At 43.2% G+C, this 20,251-nt stretch overlaps 2 long non-coding RNA genes across 5 annotated transcripts in view; one reads left to right on the top strand and one right to left on the bottom strand.

Moving 5' to 3' along the window:
• Positions 1-20,068, bottom strand: part of LOC121084458 — a 25,583-nt gene extending 5,515 nt beyond the window's left edge. Inside the window, exons 1-3 of one of the 3 annotated variants that reach the window (XR_005826733.1) lie at positions 19,842-20,068; positions 2,909-2,989; positions 1,465-1,591 (exon numbers count right to left, since the gene is read on the bottom strand). This is a non-coding gene — a long non-coding RNA (uncharacterized LOC121084458). The remainder of the gene's footprint in view (positions 1-1,464; positions 1,592-2,908; positions 2,990-19,841) is intronic. The other 2 variants (XR_005826732.1, XR_005826734.1) reach the window with 2 other exon arrangements.
• The window catches only part of LOC121084459, a 78,877-nt gene that overhangs the window by 25,468 nt on the left and 33,158 nt on the right, over positions 1-20,251 (top strand). For both annotated transcript variants that reach the window (XR_005826736.1, XR_005826735.1), the window contains exons 3-5: positions 5,819-5,972; positions 7,523-7,645; positions 17,046-17,180. This is a non-coding gene — a long non-coding RNA (uncharacterized LOC121084459). The remainder of the gene's footprint in view (positions 1-5,818; positions 5,973-7,522; positions 7,646-17,045; positions 17,181-20,251) is intronic.

Here is a 20,251-nt window from a genome sequence, read left to right on the forward strand (position 1 = left end):
TCATTAATACAATGCACGATAAAGAGAAAACAAACAAGACATGGCTGAAAGGCATAAATATCATTTATACTTTTTACTCACTTTCCCCCCTGATCTTTCCACAACAGCAGTAACATTAGTCATGGAGACAGGAGGAGGCTGACAAATTTTTTGTCTTGACTTGTCATTCCAGTTTTGTCTGGTTAATGCGTGAGGGTGTGGGCATCCTAGAAGCTGGGCTTTTCTGAGAGATCAGCTATTATTGATTTATAGCAAGCACTAGGTTACAACTGCAGAAGTTGAGATCTGAATTAGTTCTAATTGATCCTTGTTTTACTAATTTGGACAATGAAACATAAAGAACCGAGTTGTAGTAAAGAATAAGATAGGAGGGTCACATCCATCTCTTACGCATGAAGATTTAAATGGTGCAGAATTAGTGCTATCTCATCCATATGAAGGTAGACAGGATTTGGAGACAGCGTATGAGGCAGATCTGTCTTGCCATACTTCATAACAGGGTGGGATTTGATTCATTAATTTGCAGGTCCATCGGCTGGTTCTGTTCATGTCACTATATATTAAGAGCTCAAAAAAAAAATGACCTCTGGCTCCTGCTCTCATGCATGTGCATTCAGATCTCAGACAGATGCTTAAGTCTCTGTCCTGATTTCTGCACCAGGTTGCAGAGACCCAACACTCATGTAGGTGGGCTTGTTATAAAGCATAAAGAACAGTACTGAGATACAGGTAAGATGGTAACCTTCAACTATCATGTGATTAAGCAACATGGCATGTAGTGCTGCTCTTTATAAAGCCCAGGATATGATTGGCCTTCTAGGCTGTAAGTGCAAATTGCCAGCTCATGTCCAATTTTTCATCCACCAGTATCCCCATGTTCTTCTCTTTGGGGCTGAATATATATCATGTAAGGGTGTAGGCACGATAAAGGACAGTGTCAGCTCATATGATTTTCATTCATGCACACTTTGAGAAGTGCAGAAGTGTATATGCGGTATATGGAGCAACCCCAGGGTTGTTTTCTTCATTTTGTTCTATCAAGATCAGCAGAAATATAAAGGAAATTAACCACTGCCTGTGTTGTCTGTAAATCTCAAGTAACTGGATAACAGTGTGCTATTTGGAGTTGGAAAGTGTAGCTGGCCTTTGGTACCCTCCTCCTTCCCACCTGTTCAGGATATTGCTTAACTGGGAAGGTGAATAATGAATCAGCCTTTTCAGGCTCTTTCAGATTCCACCTTGTCTGGAAGAGAAACTGCAAGACTCATCAAGCGCAGGGTAATAAAAACATGTGCAGACAGAAATACCCTGAGTCTAAAGCTGATGTAGCTTCTGCCATTTGGCTCATGTAAAGATTCTTTAAATCCTCTTACAGTAGAAGGCTGTAGGGGAGTATGCTGTTGGACTGATAAAAGCATGTCTGTCTGTTTTGTAACAAGCAGCTAAGAAGCATTGCTGAGTCACCTTCAGTGTGAGCTCACTCTTCTTTTTCATTACTGAGCAGCAGGTGTCACGAGCCTTTTCTGATGCAACTGCTAGTAAGTGCTCTGCCATCACCCATTGTGTCACATGGCATCACAGACAGAGCCAGCTGATGATAGGAAGGAGAAAGGGTCAGCATCTGATACCAAAGTACAAACAAATTCAGAGAAACATTACCTCATTGAGGAGAAAGAGGGGGGATGAGCGCAACCCAAATAAAAAGTGGAGAGGGTACAGAAAACAAAGGGAGAAAGGGATAAGTCTGCTGCAGGAACATTACTTTTTTCACCCTGAGCAGTTTTCAGCAGGTTTTGCATCAGCCAAGCACATTCTGTACAGCTAAGCAAAGGCAGAGACAAAAATAGACTACCCTACCAGGTGAATATTTGTACAAGCTCTTCTTGGATGAAATGCACTTGGAAGCAATTGGAGCTGGGCTCAGACCCAAATTAGACTACAATTCCACGTGCAGATATTCAGTGTGATACAGTGGCTCCAGCTGCTCTTCAGCAGATCAATGCATTTCTCCTCTGCTGGCTCAAAATGCTGGCAATCGATACAGTCTGGGTAAGCCTGGTGGATCAGCATCCGCATAAGTGCATCTATCCCAGCCTTTTCAGGGGTATGTTCATTCCAAGTGTTTTAAAAAAGTGCAGTTTTTCCCTCTCTTATTTTGGCTGTCCTTGGCTAAATATAGTCTAGATACTCATGGAGACCACGTTCTTTTCTAGTTCACTGGTCTCAGTGGGAGAATTGCATTGGTAATGAATACTACATCACTGATGAAGCACCAAAATATTTGGCCCAAAGTGAACACTATGTGATTTTATGAAAGTTTTCTCCTTCTTCAAAGTTATTAAGTCAGGGAACACATCTTTTATTAGGGCAGCACTGGGGGGAATATACCCTCATACCTAGCAGCATTTGTTGAAGGGTTAAAACAGAAAGGTAAGAGAGAAAATAACCCGTGAGCCTTCACCCTTGAAACGGAAATACTGATTTTCTAATTTCTTTTTTTTTTCATAAATATATGCATGCATATGCACATACAGTCCAGTGGTTCAAGTTCTTGATCTGTATCAGACATAGCTCAATTTGCTATTTCATCAGAAACTACTTTTAGTAGCCTGGTAAGGACTAGGTCCAGTAACCATCTTGTCTGCACAGCGTAGTACCATTAAGCAAACACTGCAGCTTACTATGCAGCTGACAGGGGGATTATGTGCTTAGAGTGGGATTCAGAGCAGGTTGTATGCTAAGCAGGGAGATGCAGCATGTAGCCAAAAGATAATCAGGAGAGAAATGCAGGGCCTGGGTAGGCAGGGATAAGATGTCTCCAGAATCATCACTTCAGATCCAGAGCTCGGACACTACCCCCAAAGGCACACGCTTACAATCATTTTCTTGAGAACCCAACAAATCTCACCTGTTTCCTCTGAAATGGTGACCGAGTTCTTGGTCGAGTTCTTGGTTCTGGTGTTCAAGTGACCAGGCAGATGGAGAAGTCCTAAGTGATGGGGAAGAATGGAAACAAGTCCCTGCGTGGGGCAGCAGGCAAACCACCTCCCAACCTAATTCACCTCCCCGGATACCCCTATACAAATAATTATGCAGGTTTGAAACCTGAAGGCCAGGAAAATGATGATGTGGATGAAAGCACATCCAGGTTGGAGGAGCTGCTTAGGAAGAGTCGGTCAATGACCTCATGCATCACAACCAGCTCTGCTAGGAAGAAAAGAAAGGTGGTTGTCCTTGGTGATTACACTCTGAGAGGAATGGAGGGCCCAATATACTGACTAGACCCAACCCACAGGGAAGCCTGCTGCCTCTCTGGGGCCTGGGTAAGGGATGTTACTGGAGAACCTCTGATTACTACCCACCACTGGTCTTCCAAGTGGGCAGTGATGAAGTCCAAACAACAAGTCTAAGGGCAATCAAGAGGCACCTCAGGGCCTTGGGATGACTGCCAGTTGCAGGGAACAATGGGGCGTGTAATCGGAAGATCACACAGATCAATATGTGGCTCTGGGCCTGGTGTCAATGGCTAAATTTCTGTTTTTTTGTCATGGGTCAGTTTACACGGTACCAGGCCTGCTGGTAAAGGAGGGGTTCACCTGTCTTAAAGGGGGAAAAGGATCCTAGGTCAGGAGTTAGCAGGGCTCACTGAGAGAGTTTTAACCTAGATTGGAAGAGGGAAGGGAATAAAGCCAAATTCGTTAGAGATGAGCCTGGGGGCAGCACGCCAGGGTTGGAAGCAAGATCAATAACACAGCTGAAGTGCATCTATGCTAGTGCCTGAAGCATGGGCAACAAATGGGATGCTCTGGAAGCCATCGTGGAGCAGGAAGACTACGACATTATCACCATCACAGAAACATGTTGGGGTAACTCACACGACTGGAGTGCTGCAATAGGTGGCAACAAACTCTTCAGGAGGGTTAGGCAAGGAAGGAGAGACGGTGCAGTAGCTCTGTATGTCAGGGAGTGTTTCGACTGCCTAGAGCTGAATGATGGTGACAATAGGGTCAAGTGTTTATGGGTAAGAATCAGGGCCAACAAGGTGGATATCATGGTGGGAGTCTGTTAAAGATCACCCAACCAGGATGAAGAGGGAGATGAATCATTCTACTAGCAGCTGGGAGAAGTCTCAAGATCACTACCCTTGTTCTCATGGGGGAGTTGAACCTACCAGGAGCCTGATGGAAATACAACACAGCAGAGAGGCAGCAGTGTAGGAGGTTTCTGGAGTGTGTGGAAGAAGATAACTTCCCAACACAGCTGGTCAGTGAGTCAACTAGGGCAGTGATCATCCTCCTGTACTCGGCACTGCTGAGGCTGCGCCCTGAATGCTGGGTTCAGTTTTGGGCCTCTCACTTCAATGTGGGCATAGAGATGCTAGAGCGTGTCCAGAGAAGGGCAAGGGAGCTGGTGAAGGGTCTGGAGCCTGAGTCTGATGAGGAGCAGCTGAGGGAACTGGGGGTGTTTAGTCTGGAGAAGAGGAGACTCAGGGGAGACGTTATCACTCTCTACAGCTACCTGAAAGGGGAGTGTAGGCAGGTGGAGGTCAATCTCCCAGATAACAAGTGGCAAGACAAGAGGAGACAGCCTCAAGTTGCACCAGGGGAGGTTTAGATTGGATATTAGGAACAATTTCTTCACTGAAAGGGTGCTGAAGCATCGAAACAGGCTGGCCAGGGAGATGGTGGAATCATCATCCCTGGAGATGTTTAAAAAACATGTAGGGGTGATGCTTAGTGACATGGTTTGGTGGTGGACTTAGTCATCATGGGTTAATGGTTGGACTTGATCTCAAAGGCCTTTTCCAACTTAAATGATTCTATGATTCTATGACTCTTTTAGTTCACTATGCAACCTTCTTTCCTGACCATATTTTGTGCAGTAATTAGTGGCCAACTACTACACCCGGTAGGTAAGTGGTGTAGGTTCAAGTCCCTCCTCTGACTGGGAAAATGCTGTTAATTATCACCAGTTACAAAGCTGGATTTGGGTTATCCTCCAGAGCTCTTGCTGAACTCTGCAGCTGTATCACAGGACTCCAGAAATCCTGGGATAAAAGTGCACATCAGCAAGGCTGACTATAGTCTCCTTGCAAGGGGGAGACTGGGGTGTTTGTCACTGTCAGTTTAATAGATTTTCCTTGACACAGTCACTGAATATAGCACATATACTCTGCTGATGGGGCCACATAGTAGCTCAGGTAGAGTCTGACATCTTTTGCCTGTCCTTGAAGAGAAAATAAAACAGACAATGAACACTTTCTAGACTACAGGGTCCTATTCATATGATTATTGTCACTACTTTTTAACCATAAGCTGCTGTTCTGTAAATTAGCTTGCTATGCTGAAGAGGAGAGAGACTCCTCAAGGTCTTCCACAAGCTGTGTCAAGCTGACAGTTCTTCACAGAAATTTTGTTGGATGTGTCTAATTTTCAAAGTCATTCATAACAGTTTTTTCTTAGTTAAGATATTTTGAGGACCAAAAAGGGTTGTAGGATACCTGTGCCTAACCTAGACACAGGTTGCTGTCTTTTCTCCAAAAACTCAGATCAGGTGTGCCATCAGTACCAAACACCGAAATGTTTATGATCTACCAGCTCTATGCTTCCCTATCCATTTGTTGCTTCTTTTCAAACTGGGATGTCAGTCCTGCACATAGACATTTGGCAGAGACTTGCCCATGGCACTCCAAAAGTCTGCTGCCCCTGGGCAGAGCGCTGCCGTGAAGCACAAGTGAAGATCATGAGCCCTTGTGTCTGTTGTGGGCTTGCTTGCTCTGCCCATTTCTTTTCTGATGTAGTTCACCTCTTTGAAGCAGGAGAAGATGCTGATCAGCGGAAGAGAACTATTTCACTAAAGTATTCCCCCACCACCTTTAAAAACTCCAGTTGACTTCTGACCAAAAAAAAATGTTGCAACCAGCTGTTTGCCTTGAAGCCAGCACACCAAGCCAGGCCAAAATCCGTGCAGTGGTAAGACAGTGCAGATTGCCATGCTAACTATTGCCTACTCTTCCTCCAGCTCAAGGGGTGCTTATTTCCTGATAAGTCTCTGTTCATCTTTGCAGGGGTGGCAACTCCATCAAACTGCTCCTGAAAGACAGTTTAAAATGCTAGCAGTTCAAGTAAAAAGTGGGACTTTTTCAACTTCAGTTTGAAATTCACAAAATGCTTTGTGAAGATACGGTTGGTTTACTGTTGGCCGGAGAGATTCACTGCCTGCGTTACTGTATTTTAATCATTTTGAGTATCACTGCAGAATTTCTCTTAAGCAGCGCTTCCTTCCTGTTATTCTTGCTTACATCTGTTCACTGTAGTAATGGATATTTTTGGCTGTAAGCAGTTATGCAGCATGACACTTGGCGAATAGATGTCTGTGTGTGCACTAGCTACTGTTTTTTGAAGACTCATTTGGCCCTTGTCCCCTCTGGGTGTGACAAAAATATAAAGATATCACTATAAACTGCTTGCCAGCCTTTCGTTGCTACTGTTACCTTTTTGACTGACATTGCTTATGCTTGAGCTCTGCTCTGAACTGAACTCTTTTGGGAAAATTTAAAGGATTTGATTTTAAGCTTCAAATTTATTGTGTATATGTTTGCTGAATGACAAGTTGTGCTTCTGCTATCTAGTCAACAGCGTATCTGTCCTTTGTAAGTAGCATGCTGTTAATATGTGATACAATTATTTCCACTAACCGCTCAGAATCCAACTGATCACTCTCACAGCCATAAATGAATCTGTTTGACAACCTGTTCTCTGCACAGTAGGTAGTCTTCCACCCGCCAGCTAATTTATCATTGCATCTGCCTTGTTCTGCCAAGGGATATGTTCTAGTGCATTTATTCTGTTTCTAAAAGCTTGTGACTGGCCATTATCTTGGGAGGAGAGACACGCAGAAGAACAAAAATTTTATGATGTATCTTTCTGTCTTTGTGAAGCTCTTGCTCACAGCATCTCAAAGAGATCTCCATTAGTTGTTCTTAGTCTCTTTCACAGACTGTACTGCCCAGTAGCTGCAGAGACCCCAGCAGCCCAGCTGGTTGGCTGAGGCTAGAGGAGAATGTTTCTCAGCGCTGGTGAGAAGTGCTTAATTGATATTAACATGGATGGAAATGGTCTGCTCAGCCATAGGGCAGACGTCATTTGGTATACTTTCCTTCCCTCTAACGGTATAGTGCTCATGCTACCCGAAAGGACCATCTGTAGATTTTTGAGATAGTGCGGGCCTGTTTATTGTTTGGTTTTTCTGTTTGTTTCCTATCTGTCTGGATCTGCTGTGCTAATTGCCTTGATATATGAATGTTAAGCTTGCCCAGATATCCCAGCAAGCAGCAGATTTTTTAGCATGGATTTATTCTTAATTCAAAATAAGTCTAAGGACTTGCTGAACTGAGCAGCCACCATCACAACGGGAAAACCTTCATCATCCAACTGTCTGAAACAAGCTCTTCTGCCGTGCTGCTAAGCAGTGTTTTTGCAGTCTGAATTCTTCAATACAGCTTGCATTTTTTTTCCCCCAGGACTCATGGTTCAGGTTCAAGACCTTGCCTGCCACACTTCCCTCTCCCAGCGCGAGCCAAAGCTACATGTTGGAATCACAGAAAGGCAGCAAAGTTCATATATGATGGAAAAGGGTCAAAAGAGTAGGTATCACCTGCAAGTTGGGGCTATCTTTTTTATCCTCTGTAAAATCTGGGTCTTAACTCTTCAGTAATGGGTTCTCCTGTATTTTAGCCTTGTCTTGTCACATACATAGGAGGATTAACACTGCCAGAAGGAAACTGAAGATGTCATTCAGAAGAATGGACAGGGCAGTAACTTATCAATAACAATATCATCCTTTCACCTAACAGACTCTAACGCAGAGACATGTCTTGTTTCTATTAATATTTCATAGAACCAGCTGGTACTACTAGATCCAGCCAGTCCCAATGAACTTCATTTTAGCCTTTTTATTAGCTTATAAAAGTGATAGGGTTGATGGATACCATTTAATGGAACGCTTTCCACCCTGTTCCCCCCTCCCTTCCCACCCTGAAAAGTCTGACATTCATAAATTGAGGAGGTCAGTAATTTGCATCCAGCTGAGTGGCTGTCTGGCTTTAATGAGATGATTTGTAATCATAAGCACTGCACTGCAGTGGTGTCTGGTACAGGGGGAAGAGGGGCACGTATGCATACTCCAGCTGAGATGAGGGAGAGGTGATGGGAGGGAGGGAAAGCACATGGATCAGAAAAAGGAAACAAGGCTGGAATGACATAAGGAGCTCCATTAAATGTAATACAATAATGCTGGCCTGGTTAGTATAAGAGCCAGCGGCTGGCTGATGCAAGCCAGTGAAACTCCTGTTACATAGGTCAGGCAGGCAGCTTGCAGGATCGCTCTTATCCAGAGCTCTTTAAAGCGGCTGAAAATAACAGGTTCGTTTTTGCCAGCTTTAAACCCTCAGTGCTCTTATTGCACCACTCTGTCATTCCTTTCCCACTCCTTACATAACACAAAAACTTCCAGACCAGGAAGACGCTTCAGGGGCTAAAGAGGTTATATGTTGCATAGTTAGCATGTTCCTCATCAGCTATATTTTCAGCCTGTTTTCCTAACGGAATGGATCATGCTCTGTCTGTGTGTGTGTATTTTTCCTCCATCAGATGCATTTTTAACCCGCTAGCTCTTTTCATTTCAGTCACACAAAGCAGTAGAAAATTCCTGCAAGTCTTAGGCAGGCAGGTAGGAGAGAGACAGAGACTACTAATCCCTTCACTGGGGGAAAGACTCAGAAGAGAATCCTTCTGGTAGGGAGATATTTTTAATTCCTTGGCCTTGATAAAAGCTTCGCTTGGCATCTGTTTCAGAGCAGACAACCATGAATCTCACCACAGGCACAAACCCATAGGAAGCCAGGCTGCACTAGCTCTCCTGTACACAATACTTTCTCTGGCTAACTGTGAGAATTTTGCACCTCCCAAAGACTGTCTTTCCCTTGTCTCCAGGGTTTCTCTTCTCTGTAGTAAGAATTTTCTGAGATTGTCACGCGATATTTTTCATTAGGAGGCCCAGCTGTGGAGGACTGTTTCTTTAACCATGTCTCCAGCTGTCTTGAGTTATTCTTCAGCAACCCAGCTGGACCAGTGTAGGGTTTTTTTACAGCTGCAATAGGGTAGCCTGCATGAGCTTTAAGTTTGCTATTTTTTAATACATTAACTACTTCATGTTGCCAAAAGTAAAAAGGCAGGAGTGCAAACTGATGTGTTCTACTACAAGCCCCTTCCAAGGAGAAGACACTGAAGTGAGGCAGGGGGGCTGCTGGTTCGCCTTAACTCGCAGTGTCTCCCTGCGCAGTTTTAGATGCACGATAATGTTGTTCAGCCCAAAGACCCTTTACAAGGTGTGGTATCTCCAGGACAGCCTGCAGTCAGGTCACTTTGTGAGGAAACAGCCATACCACCACAGGGCCCCTCTCTCTTCCTTCGCCGCTTCACATCAGGTGACGTTCAGCCCTAGTTCACCTCACCTTTCTCAGTTATGACCTCACATCCCCTTCCTCATCTGCCCCTGGAGGAAGAACATCCTTCCTTCCAGGCAACAAAGAGCTTTTCTTTCCCCCTGTCCTGAGCTCCCTCTTTAAAACATACATGCTTCATGTGCTTCCTTCCCTACAGATGTTTGCAACTGCAACATAATCCCTTCCTCCTCTTCCCTGGGGAGACATGTTACCTCTATGTTAAGTAATAGAAATTTAAGTTACAGGGATGCGTGGGTGGCCTTCAGAAATTGTGCCAGAAAGATGTTTCTCAATCAGATTTTCAGTTCCAACAGGAAAAGACGAAACAACACAACTCTACCCAGCAGGCAACCACAGTAGCTGACCTTCCTTTGGGACAGAAGGTGCCCTCAGTCACCCTAGGGAAAAAGCTTCCTCTGGGTAGGGTGAATATCCCTGTAGATGGCTTTTTTTGAGAAGAGCCCTATCCAGGAAGCAGATCCCCCAACTTCTTTACCTTTTCCAGGCTATAATCCTACCTAAGCCCATCAGCAGGTCTGTGAGCTGACAGTATTTCCCCTAGTTTGTTCACAGAGAGATCAACTGCTTTGCCAGATCCCTAAAAAGTACCCATCTAATGTGCTATTTAAGCAATGTATCATCAGTCAGAAAGGAATGAGCTGGGTATAGTCTCAATGTTAAGAAGAGCATAAATAAACTGTAGATTGAACAGAGGATTGTGAGGAGGGAAATTCATTTTTACTGTTCCTCTAATGTACACTGTCTCCTCTTTGTCTGGGGAGTAGCCCACAGATGATCACCTCTGGACCAGCAGTGTGCTTTAGTGTAGCCACTCAAGCTAAAAAAAAAAACCACCTTGAAACATTCATTGATGCTGTTTTATTATTTTCCCAATCATGTTTCCTTGACTTGACTTGTCCTGTCCCTCTGATCAATAGCAGACGTCACCCAACATGAGACATGTTTTGGATTGATTTAGAGTGCTTATTAGTACCAACTTCTAAATCACTTTGCTGAGACTCCTCTAATGTTGTTGGCACTTGATAAGGTCTTAGGCTGGGATTTTCAAGGGAACACAGCAACTTAAGAGTCCAAAACACTTAGAGCTCTCCAGCCCCTGTTGAAAATTGCAGGCAAGAGTGCAAGAAATTTACTTGCTTTCAATTATAAGATTTTCAAGCACTTTAAGGTGCCCATAGCTGCTTTATGGTTTTTTCAGAGGTACCTTTCGGAAGCTGTGTGCTTAAACATATTTGGAAATCCTATTAGAAGCCATTCAGCATGTTTATGTGCCTAAATTCCTTTAAAACCTGACTCAGCATACTGTGATACCCTTCTGTGTGTGAGCAACTGCATAAAGAGCGGGCTGTCAGTGAATGACTGATGCTGTATGAATGCGTGGAATACAAGCCAAATCCCAAATGCAAAGGCTCATATGTTACAGTCATATAAACCAGCCACTTGTTTCTTCAGCAGTTGTCACAGCAAAGCTGTCATTTCCTAGTTCAAGAGTCTTTATCACATCCTTATCCTTGATACATACTCCGGGAGGAGGAAGGATTCATGAGGCAAATGGAAGTGTGATTCAGAAACTACATCAAGTCGAGGAATGAAAATGCTCCCAGCAGTGGCCTCAGTCTACTTGGATATGTGGAATGGATAGCTGGAGTTCCTCACATAATTTAGGTTACATTACCATTTTCCAAGAAAAATCCACAGTCTGGATTCAGTTTGCGTAAATAGGAGTTTCAAAACCAAAGTCTAAAGCATCTAATTCCATTCTTGCCAACTTGCAGCTGAAGGATATTTCTGATTGTGAATTGTAATGGTGGAGAATATTGACTGATTCAATCGGAGCAAGAGTCAGGGACAGACAGACACACAGACCATTTCCGAGGAGATATATCCTGTTTCCCATGACAGGCAGCTTTCTTATTAAAATTATCCCAGTACGTATATTCTCTATTTGAGCATGAAGTGCTCATTACAGGTCTCTACATAAATAATGTACACTTGAAATGGTTCCCTGTGCCATAAATATTGACCTTGGTTAATAATTGACTATGGGATTATATGTCTGCTCCACTACATACACTACAGACTGAGGGTCTTGCCTCTTCCCATCAGGTTTCTTTCCTTTCACTCCTGTAATTTTGGGAGAAGGTATTATACTGATACCATCAATGTAATGATGGCACAAGTTTGCACTGGAGTATATAATTACCTCTCTCCCCCTTCCAGTTCTTGCTTAGTGTCCCCAGTCATTTCATTGGAAAGTGTGAAAAAAAAATCTTTTTTAATTCACTTTACAATTTAATCTGATTCCTCTGCAGGGCAGGCTGTAGTCCTTGTCTATTTTTGCTTTAACCTTTAGTTAACATTATTACAATCAGACATATCTATCAGTCACTTTGTGAGGCTGGTTCATGAAAAGTGTTTCAAAGAGCAGAATATGGACCAAACTTGCTGCTTGAAATGCAGTGGAGCCAAGGCATATTTGGTATATGAGGCTTCCCAGCTTCACCTGATAAATCTATACTGCCTGTACTGAGCTTTTGCAATATTCTACAGATTCATGGAAAATGAAGAACTGAATGATAGGAAAATGGTGCCTGGCAGAGTTAAGGTTTATAATGTCAGCTGCAGCCGTGACTCCTGAATAGCTTGTGCCTCTGCAGGCCCTTATTCTGCAGCCCTTAGGCTGGATGTTCAGGAAAAATGACTCATACATCATACACCAACATACCTTATATATCTAGAATGAGTTGCCCATAGAAATTCACCTGGGCCTTGTACATTGGATGAAAACTGCATGCTAATATAAAATGTGCTGGATAGCTTATCTGTGGTATTCAGGTACCAGGGAAAGGCTTTGGTTGCAACAGCAAGGAAAGATTTCATCAGAAGGTTTTGTCCTCTGAGTTTTGATAGGACTTTCCTCTTTTGGACATTCTGCAAATATGTAAGTATCACTAAAAATGCTGTGGTTGCTCCTGTAGTTCCCAGCTTTTCCTCTGGTGGCACATTTATAGCCACGCCATGTGGGAGCTGAGAAAACTGTCTTTTCTTTTACTGTCAGCCTTTATAATTCCTAGCCCAGTGGCTCCTTGCTTTGAAAGAGAGATATGGAGGATGCTGTCCAAAAAAGCAACATCTATTTATGGAGACAGTGAATACACAATGAGTTAGGAGATGGTGACCAAATTGTGCAGCATTGTTTGTGAGTCCTTGAGGACCAATAAAAATAATAGAACTGCAACTGTAAATAGCTTATTACAAACATCCAATTTCTATGCTTGGAATTCAGGACTGTCCAGACCGTAAAATTAATCCCCTTGCCTGCTGGACCTTGGAGGCAGGGCTGCTCTGCCAAAGGTCACTCAGTTCTCAGTGATGGCATCATTGCTGCTTTGTTTCAGCTCTGTGCATAAACATTTGCTGTGCTTGGTTACCATTTGGGATTGCATAAAGAACATTGGGAAGATGGGGTGAAGTGCCACAGCCCCTTCACAGCTAAGAATTTCACTTCAAGGAAAGGCACATGAAAGGACCTGGGTACTAAAATTCATGTATCCTTGGATGGTTAATAGAGGGATAATACCAAAAAGGTTTTGGGCTAATATTTGAAATGATTGGTGAAGGAATGATGAGAATTTGTAGTTATAGCTAAGGTTAGATGTAGTAAAAAATGCTTGATGTTCAATAACTACTAGTTTCAATTTTGACTCTGCCATTAATTATAATGTCTTTAATATTTTTCAAGAATTTTAGACTTTTAATTATTATATATTAATCAAAAATATTTAGAAATGCCTAAAGTGGCTAACCTGAGCTGGGGTTTTTTTGCACAGATTTGCACTGATGTAACACACACAGATAAAAAAATGCTGTAACTCAGTTTGCATTGTTATTTTCATTTTTTTTTTTCAAGTGTGTTCTTTCCTTTGGAGCATGAATCTCACAACCTATAAACTGCTTTATGATCTCTGGTGGTGGTGTCCTGACCTGTAAGAGATATGAAACAATATCCCCCTCTTACTCCTCTCTTATAGCTCATCATGTAAATGCATAATAAAACTTCTAAGTTAAGATTGTACCGGAAACAATGTTTAACATGGTTGTATGGACCATTTCTGGGTCTTTCACATCAGCAAGCATATAATATAGTCCCTAAGGGAATAGAAGGCATGTAGATATATCCTCCTGAATTAAAATCCTGTGTCACTACCACCACAATCTATTCATAAGACATTTTACCCCCCTGAGTTGTCTGTTACAGTTTGTCTTAGGTAGCAAAAAAAAGACAGAGCTGGGTTTCTGGAACAGATTAAATGGAAGTATAATTTTGACAATGCCTAACTGCACAGCTATTATGCTCTACTTTCATATCAAAGTTGAGATATCTTGTCCCATATCCCCATCCCCTAAGAATGCAAAACTGGCCAAAGATCCTCTTGAGTTTCGGTGGAAAAGAGAACTTTAAAGGTGCTTCATGGCCTTCAGAGATGAGACTGAAGGTTGACATGCCTGATGTGCCCTGGCCAGCAAGTGGGCTGCTCTAATACAAGTCCACTTGTTGAAGGGTCATCTCCAGGCTGCCGGGAATCTTTGCCTTGTACTGTGCCAAAATGGGCCAGTATTAATAGAATTTCCACTTCTCGATAAATATCAAAAAAAGGTAGATGTCCACACAGATCTGTTGTGAAGCCCAAGTGTTAGCAGCCTGCTTCAGGGTTGGTGGTGCCAGTAAGAGTTTGGCAGCAGCCCAGAAGGTACGTGGATGTCTTCACATTCAGCTTAACCCACACCATCAACACCAAGTGGGAGATGGATGAAAAACTCAAGGACGCTCTCATTAATTAATTATTTGAACTGCATTTTTACACCAGCAATCAGTGTCTCCTGTTGCTTGACAGACAGTAGACAATTTCCAGTTTTCCCTGTACAGGGTCCCCGGTGTAGCCCCGCAGTGGTTGGTATAATGCAAAACCACGCATCAAATATGTGTGTCCACCCATGCCAGTGAGCAGACCTCTTCTGGCACCCGTAGGCTCCAAGTCAGAAAAGAGAGCTGCACATGAAGGCCTGGTGTTATAACAGGGACCTAAAAAGTTCCATCTGAGCTGCAGCTGGCACTTGCAGGCAGTACTGCCCACTTTGCAGGGGCTGTGAGTGGGAAGGCAGGGTCTGCTCCTGCAGCTCTCACCAAAGCAGGCAATGGAGGGATGACCCTTCTCCTCGTCCTCACTCTTCTCCCTCCCTCTCCCTTGGCCTGTGAGCTGAGGAAGGCCTGTCTCATCCTGCTTGTGTGTGCAGTGCCCTGCAAAATATGGTCCTGATCTCATCTGTGGTTTCCAGGCTTTGTTATAGGACAGAGAAACAATAGGCATTTTATTACCCTGAGTGTATCATTCCTGTTTGAATGGTCCCTCAGCATGGTGTTCTGACTCCAGGCTTGCCGAAAGAGGCTTGCACAGTAATTAAAAGATTGTTAATATTGCTAATGCTGTTCAGAGCATAATTCCACATCAAAACGCTACTGGGCTTTTGGGGCCATTTAAAAATCCAAGTTTTATCCCACTTCAAATTCAGCTTCTGAGCCTCCCCTCCACAGTGGATCAAACCAAGGGCATGAATCCAACCACGCTCTGAATGAAGCTCCAGACTGTATAGCTTCAAGTCATCATTCTATGTGTGAAATTGCACGCTGTACTGCTTTGTATAACAGAAGTACTTGGTCAAGTCCTGTTGTGCTATATCACACAGAAATGCAATAAAATGAACTTTCCCGGTTGGTTTATAATCTACATTTATTACAGTCCCAGCAGTTCATACACTGAGATAAAACGGGTAGGTCCCACTTCCTGATAGAAGTTTATCTCAAATAGAGCTGAGAAAGACATTCACACTGTGACCCAAAAGATGGCTCTCACCAGAGACCTCCATCATGTTTCTACAAACTAAGGTACCACTTGGTCTGCTCTTTTTTACTCTTTCAGAGGCAGGAAACACAACCTGAAGCTCTCAAAGTCTTAAGTTAAAATTGTTCTGCCCACCTGGGGGAGATTTAAAGAAAATAATGCTAGTCATGACAGTGAGGATCTGATTTTCATAAAAGCTCAGTTCCTATTTTGGCACAGAGCTAATCGGCTAGAGTCAAAATCTGTCCTCACATTAGCAATATTAGCAAAAAGTTTTTCACCTGGTGCTTATGTCTTGTGAGGGTCTGAATATGGCTGTTCATCATCAAAATCAGAGGTTTTGTCCGTGGAAAACTGAGGTTAGAGCATATGGTTTGAATCATGTGTAGTAAAGTCTTCGGAAGTTTTTCACATCGCTGCTCTAACAGGTAGGATATTGTTTGTTTCTCTCTTCTCGGTTCTCTCAACGCTGTTTCTTTTTAACACAGGAAAAAACATTTCTTGGCCCTCCATTTAGCCTTGATGAACCTGGAAGTTGACTGTATTTCACTTCACTGCATTAATTCTGTCAAGCTAACATGAGAATGAACTCAACTTTGCTGGTAAACATATACCTAGGGCACACAGAAAGTAGCTCTACCAAGTTACAAACATGTCATCTGTAATGAGCCTCCTGTCTAGGCATACTCTGCATGTCCTCTTCATCTCATAAACAAAGAGTAAGAGCTGTCTTTTCTGTGTGAAAACAGGTATAGCATTTGTGGCAGCCTAAGGTTGTTCCCAAAGACTGATATGAAAAGCAGTTTATCTGTGTTATGGTCAATGTATCATCCTTCTCACACTTTTTGAGCCATTTTTTGAGAATGATGAATTGTAGTCATCACCACATTCAATTAATTTTACTCAGCTGGTTCTTATAGTGTGTTTGTACCAAATGTCCTCTAACAGCTGATAAATCATCCCTGAGTGGCTGCAGAGGTAGCAGCAGTGACATACACCGGACTGACGACAGGAATGTGTCACACCATGTCTCTCACCCCCTCTTTCCAGAAAGATTTTTGTGACCTTTGGTGGCATTTGCAAGAAGCCATTTTATCCTGATGTTGCATGGCTCTATTGATCTCTGTGTAGGATTAATCTTAGACAAACAGGCCACATAATTTATGTAAACTCTACAGGTAATTAAATTCCTTCCAGCAAAGGTCAGGGCAGAATATTTAAGATTTCATTTGAATAGAAATTACAGTTAGAAATGAAGGAAAAAAAAGAGGGAAAGGAAGAAATTTGGAGCTTGTCATATCAATTATTTTAGAGTAACTAAGAGGACTCAAGTTATTTCTCAGGGACTAAGATTCAGTCTTCATCATCTGCACTCACAATTAGTAAATGTTTGTCTGTAATGACTTACAAATAACTTCAAGAAATGTTCAAATAGTTGTAGTGGATAGTCAATGAAAACATCATCTTTTTTCGAAGAGACCTGAGACTCTCCTTCCTAAGTAAATAAGCCCTAAGCGTGCAAGCGTGTCTTTGTAACTGGTCATGATTGTAATAATCACTCTTCCTTCACCAGCATCTTAAAGCTCATGGAAAACATTATTTTTCTGTTTACCTTCCAGTTTCACAAATCTTTGGATTTCAGTGTTCAAGCTTGTCTTCTACAAAAAAAAATTCATTTTGGGGGGCAAGCCCAGAAGCTTATAGGAATGCATGGCTTCTGAACAAGGATGCTGAACAGCACAAACTACCTTATGGTAAGATTTTATGCTTTGAATTCTATCTTTTTTTGCCCGATATGTCCCAAACTATCAGAATGTAGTGTTGTCTTTGGGAAAGGCTTGCATAATTTTTACTACTTATCTGATGAAATGGTCTCTGTCTGGATACGACAGGACGGTCACAAGGCTGAGCAAGGACCCAGGCTGGAGACAGAGATGTTCAGTTGGTGAAATCTTTGGAGCAATCCAATCTATTGAGATGGTTTGAGCGAGTGTCACAGTCACCTTCCTGTCCAGCTGAAAAGAGTGCACATTCACAGAGATGGCTGCGGTATAAAGCTCTCAGTTACAGAATGGTATAAGGGGTAGAGGTAGGAAAGAGGTGACGAGTGCACTGGAACGCGAGCTGCAAGGGACACAGAGATGACACTAAGATGAGAGCATGATTGCATATCTCAGTGTCATGACATTGCTTTACTTCCCTTCCTGCAGCAAGGACCTCACCGAGGTCTGGTTTGACGTCACCATCTTCAGGAGCTATGCGTCCCTCACACCTCACTTCCCAATTTTGAAATTGTTAGATTTCTAAAACCTTGATGCACAGAGGGACCACACAACCTCTCTCTCAGCACCCTGTTCCACTGCTTTAGTATCACCAGGGCAAAGGAAGTTTTCCTTATAATCAGTCTGAACCTCTCTTGGTTTGGTTTGGCCCCTTTGTCTCTCATTCCACCCTACCAGGTACCACTGTGAAGACCCTGTCCCTGTCTTGTGGATAACTTCCTTGCAGGTACTGGCAGACTGCTGTACCAGGTCCTCTCCTCCAGGCAGAGCCTGCTCTGATCCCTCAGCTTCACCTCACAGGGCAAGTGTTCTGGCCTCTTTTGAAAGTGGATTCAGTATTTATCCCTTAATACCATTGCCCCTGACCTCCATAGCCTTTCAAAGAAAATAGAAAGAGGAGGCCTTGCAAGGAAATCAGCCAGTTTTCTCTGTGATTTTTTGGATGTTTTTTTTGGATGTGGCCCATCTGATTCCATGGGCCAAGTATGGGTCAAGTTCTGAGGAGTAATCCTTGATTGATCCTCATCCTCTGCAGGTATCTCTTCTCCTTGAAGCCCCTCACTAAACACAAAGGCCAGTGAGGGCTGATGCAAAGACAGCGTTGATTGCCTCGGCGCTATCAGTGTTTGCTGCTATAGAGTTTCCTGTCCCATTCAAATGGGAGTTTGGCTCCCAGGTACTGTAAGCCTGTGAGCATCAGCAGTGAAAACTGTGACCACAAAAACTGCCATCACTTTGGGGCATTCAGTGACTGTGGTGATCCGTATAACTGCAACCACACAGTCCCCACAAACAGCAAAATTGTGAATAGAGGACATAAGCTGTGATAGGAAGTGTTTCAATCTGAGTAGCATAAATTTACATTAACATTGATGTGACTCAGAGCTGACCTAGGCCCTTTACAAGGATGTGCTGATGCCAGACAAGCTTTCCTTCCAAAATCCTGTTGTGTAAAGGACCTCTAGAAAAGATGCCTCTATTAATCTCTCTTGGTAAGTGAAGAGAGAACTATGGGCTTGCCTGGGTGATGGCTGGGTGAAATGCAGTAGCTGGCATGTCAGGAGCCAGAATAGACAGCCATGGATGTGACTTCTGGCCTTAAAAACTTAGAGTCAGATAATTTAGTGAACAAATGAGATTGTTTTGTAATAAATGGTTCGAGGAAATTATTCTGTAAAGGTAAAAACCCTTGCCCCGTTCAGCAAGTGGTGATTGCCAGGAATTCAAAACCAAAGAGCACCTACAGCTGCATCTTAGATGCCAGCTACCCAACTGCTGAGCACATGCCCAGTTGCTCTGAGATAGCTGCAGCACCTGCTGTTGCTGCAGGTCCTGTGGCAGATCTGGTCCAGTCGCAGTAGCATCTGCCTCACCAGCTTTGCAGCAGTACCTTCCATCTTGTAGCTTAGCTGCCTTTGTTTCAATTACAGCCCCATCTGCCTCCACGCTGGCTGTCTCTGTTTTTGATATGATTGCAATCACATCTGCTCCACCACTGACTGCTGCTTTCATCATGATTATAATGTCATACACCTTTGTGCTTTCTGCTGCTTTGCTACTATAATGATACTGGCATCTGAATCGTATTTTGACACAGTTGCTTAAAACATCTATCCTTGTGCTTGCTTGACAACACTGGAGTGGCTGGGCTGATGCGAACTTCAAGTTCATCTAAACCCATGTTTTCTCCACCACTGGCCATCTTCACACACTTATAGAGAAGATGTGAGCACTCTGCAATAAGCAGATGGGGGAAAACCTGCTGCTGATCTTTGCCTCATACTGCAGTTGGCGCAGCAGCTATAGTGCTAGCCTGGGCTTTGGGAGAGCTACATTCAGATTCCTGCTTTGCAAACAATTTGCCAAATAAATCCAAAAAGATTACTTGTGCCCAGATCTGTTGTGGAGTGCTACACTCAACATCACAGTTGCTGGTTGTTTTCGCTCCAAAAAAAGCCTTAGTGTCCCTGACTTAAAGTTCCCCATGCAACAGATGAGGGAAGTTAGAAGAACGTCAGGAATTTTCTCAAAAGTTGCATGGAGAAAGGGCCTCCACATAAGAAATTGTAATGACATAGGCACCTTCTCTCATGTAAGATTCATAACTTGAAAGCATCCCCTGGAAGAACGTACCTGTTTCTTTTCAAAATGGAATTAGGCTCAATCCTTCTTTAAACCACAGCTGACATGCAGTAGCAGGTGCCCACATTCCCCTCCATGTGCAAGAGCAGCACTGAAGATGGCTAACAGAGGTATGAGGATTCAGCAGGTATCGGCTGTGAGATTGAAATTACCCCTCCTGCAGAAGATTGCCTCAAAATCTGGTGGCTTTTGCTGTATGCAAGGTGGCTGTATGCAGGGAAATTTCTCTTCTACCGGCTCTGCATACAGGGCTTAAACATTCACCAGGTGGGAGGGGAAAGGGATGGACCATGCATAAGCAGTATGTGTTGTTATAACAATAACCTCAGGTTAAAAATAAAACTAAACAGAAGGAAAAAGAAATAGCGCTGTAACTCTGCTCTGAAGAAGGACTGTTGTTG

The sequence above is a fragment of the Falco naumanni genome, chromosome 3 (assembly GCF_017639655.2).
Source record: "Falco naumanni isolate bFalNau1 chromosome 3, bFalNau1.pat, whole genome shotgun sequence".
Classification (NCBI taxonomy): domain Eukaryota; kingdom Metazoa; phylum Chordata; class Aves; order Falconiformes; family Falconidae; genus Falco; species Falco naumanni.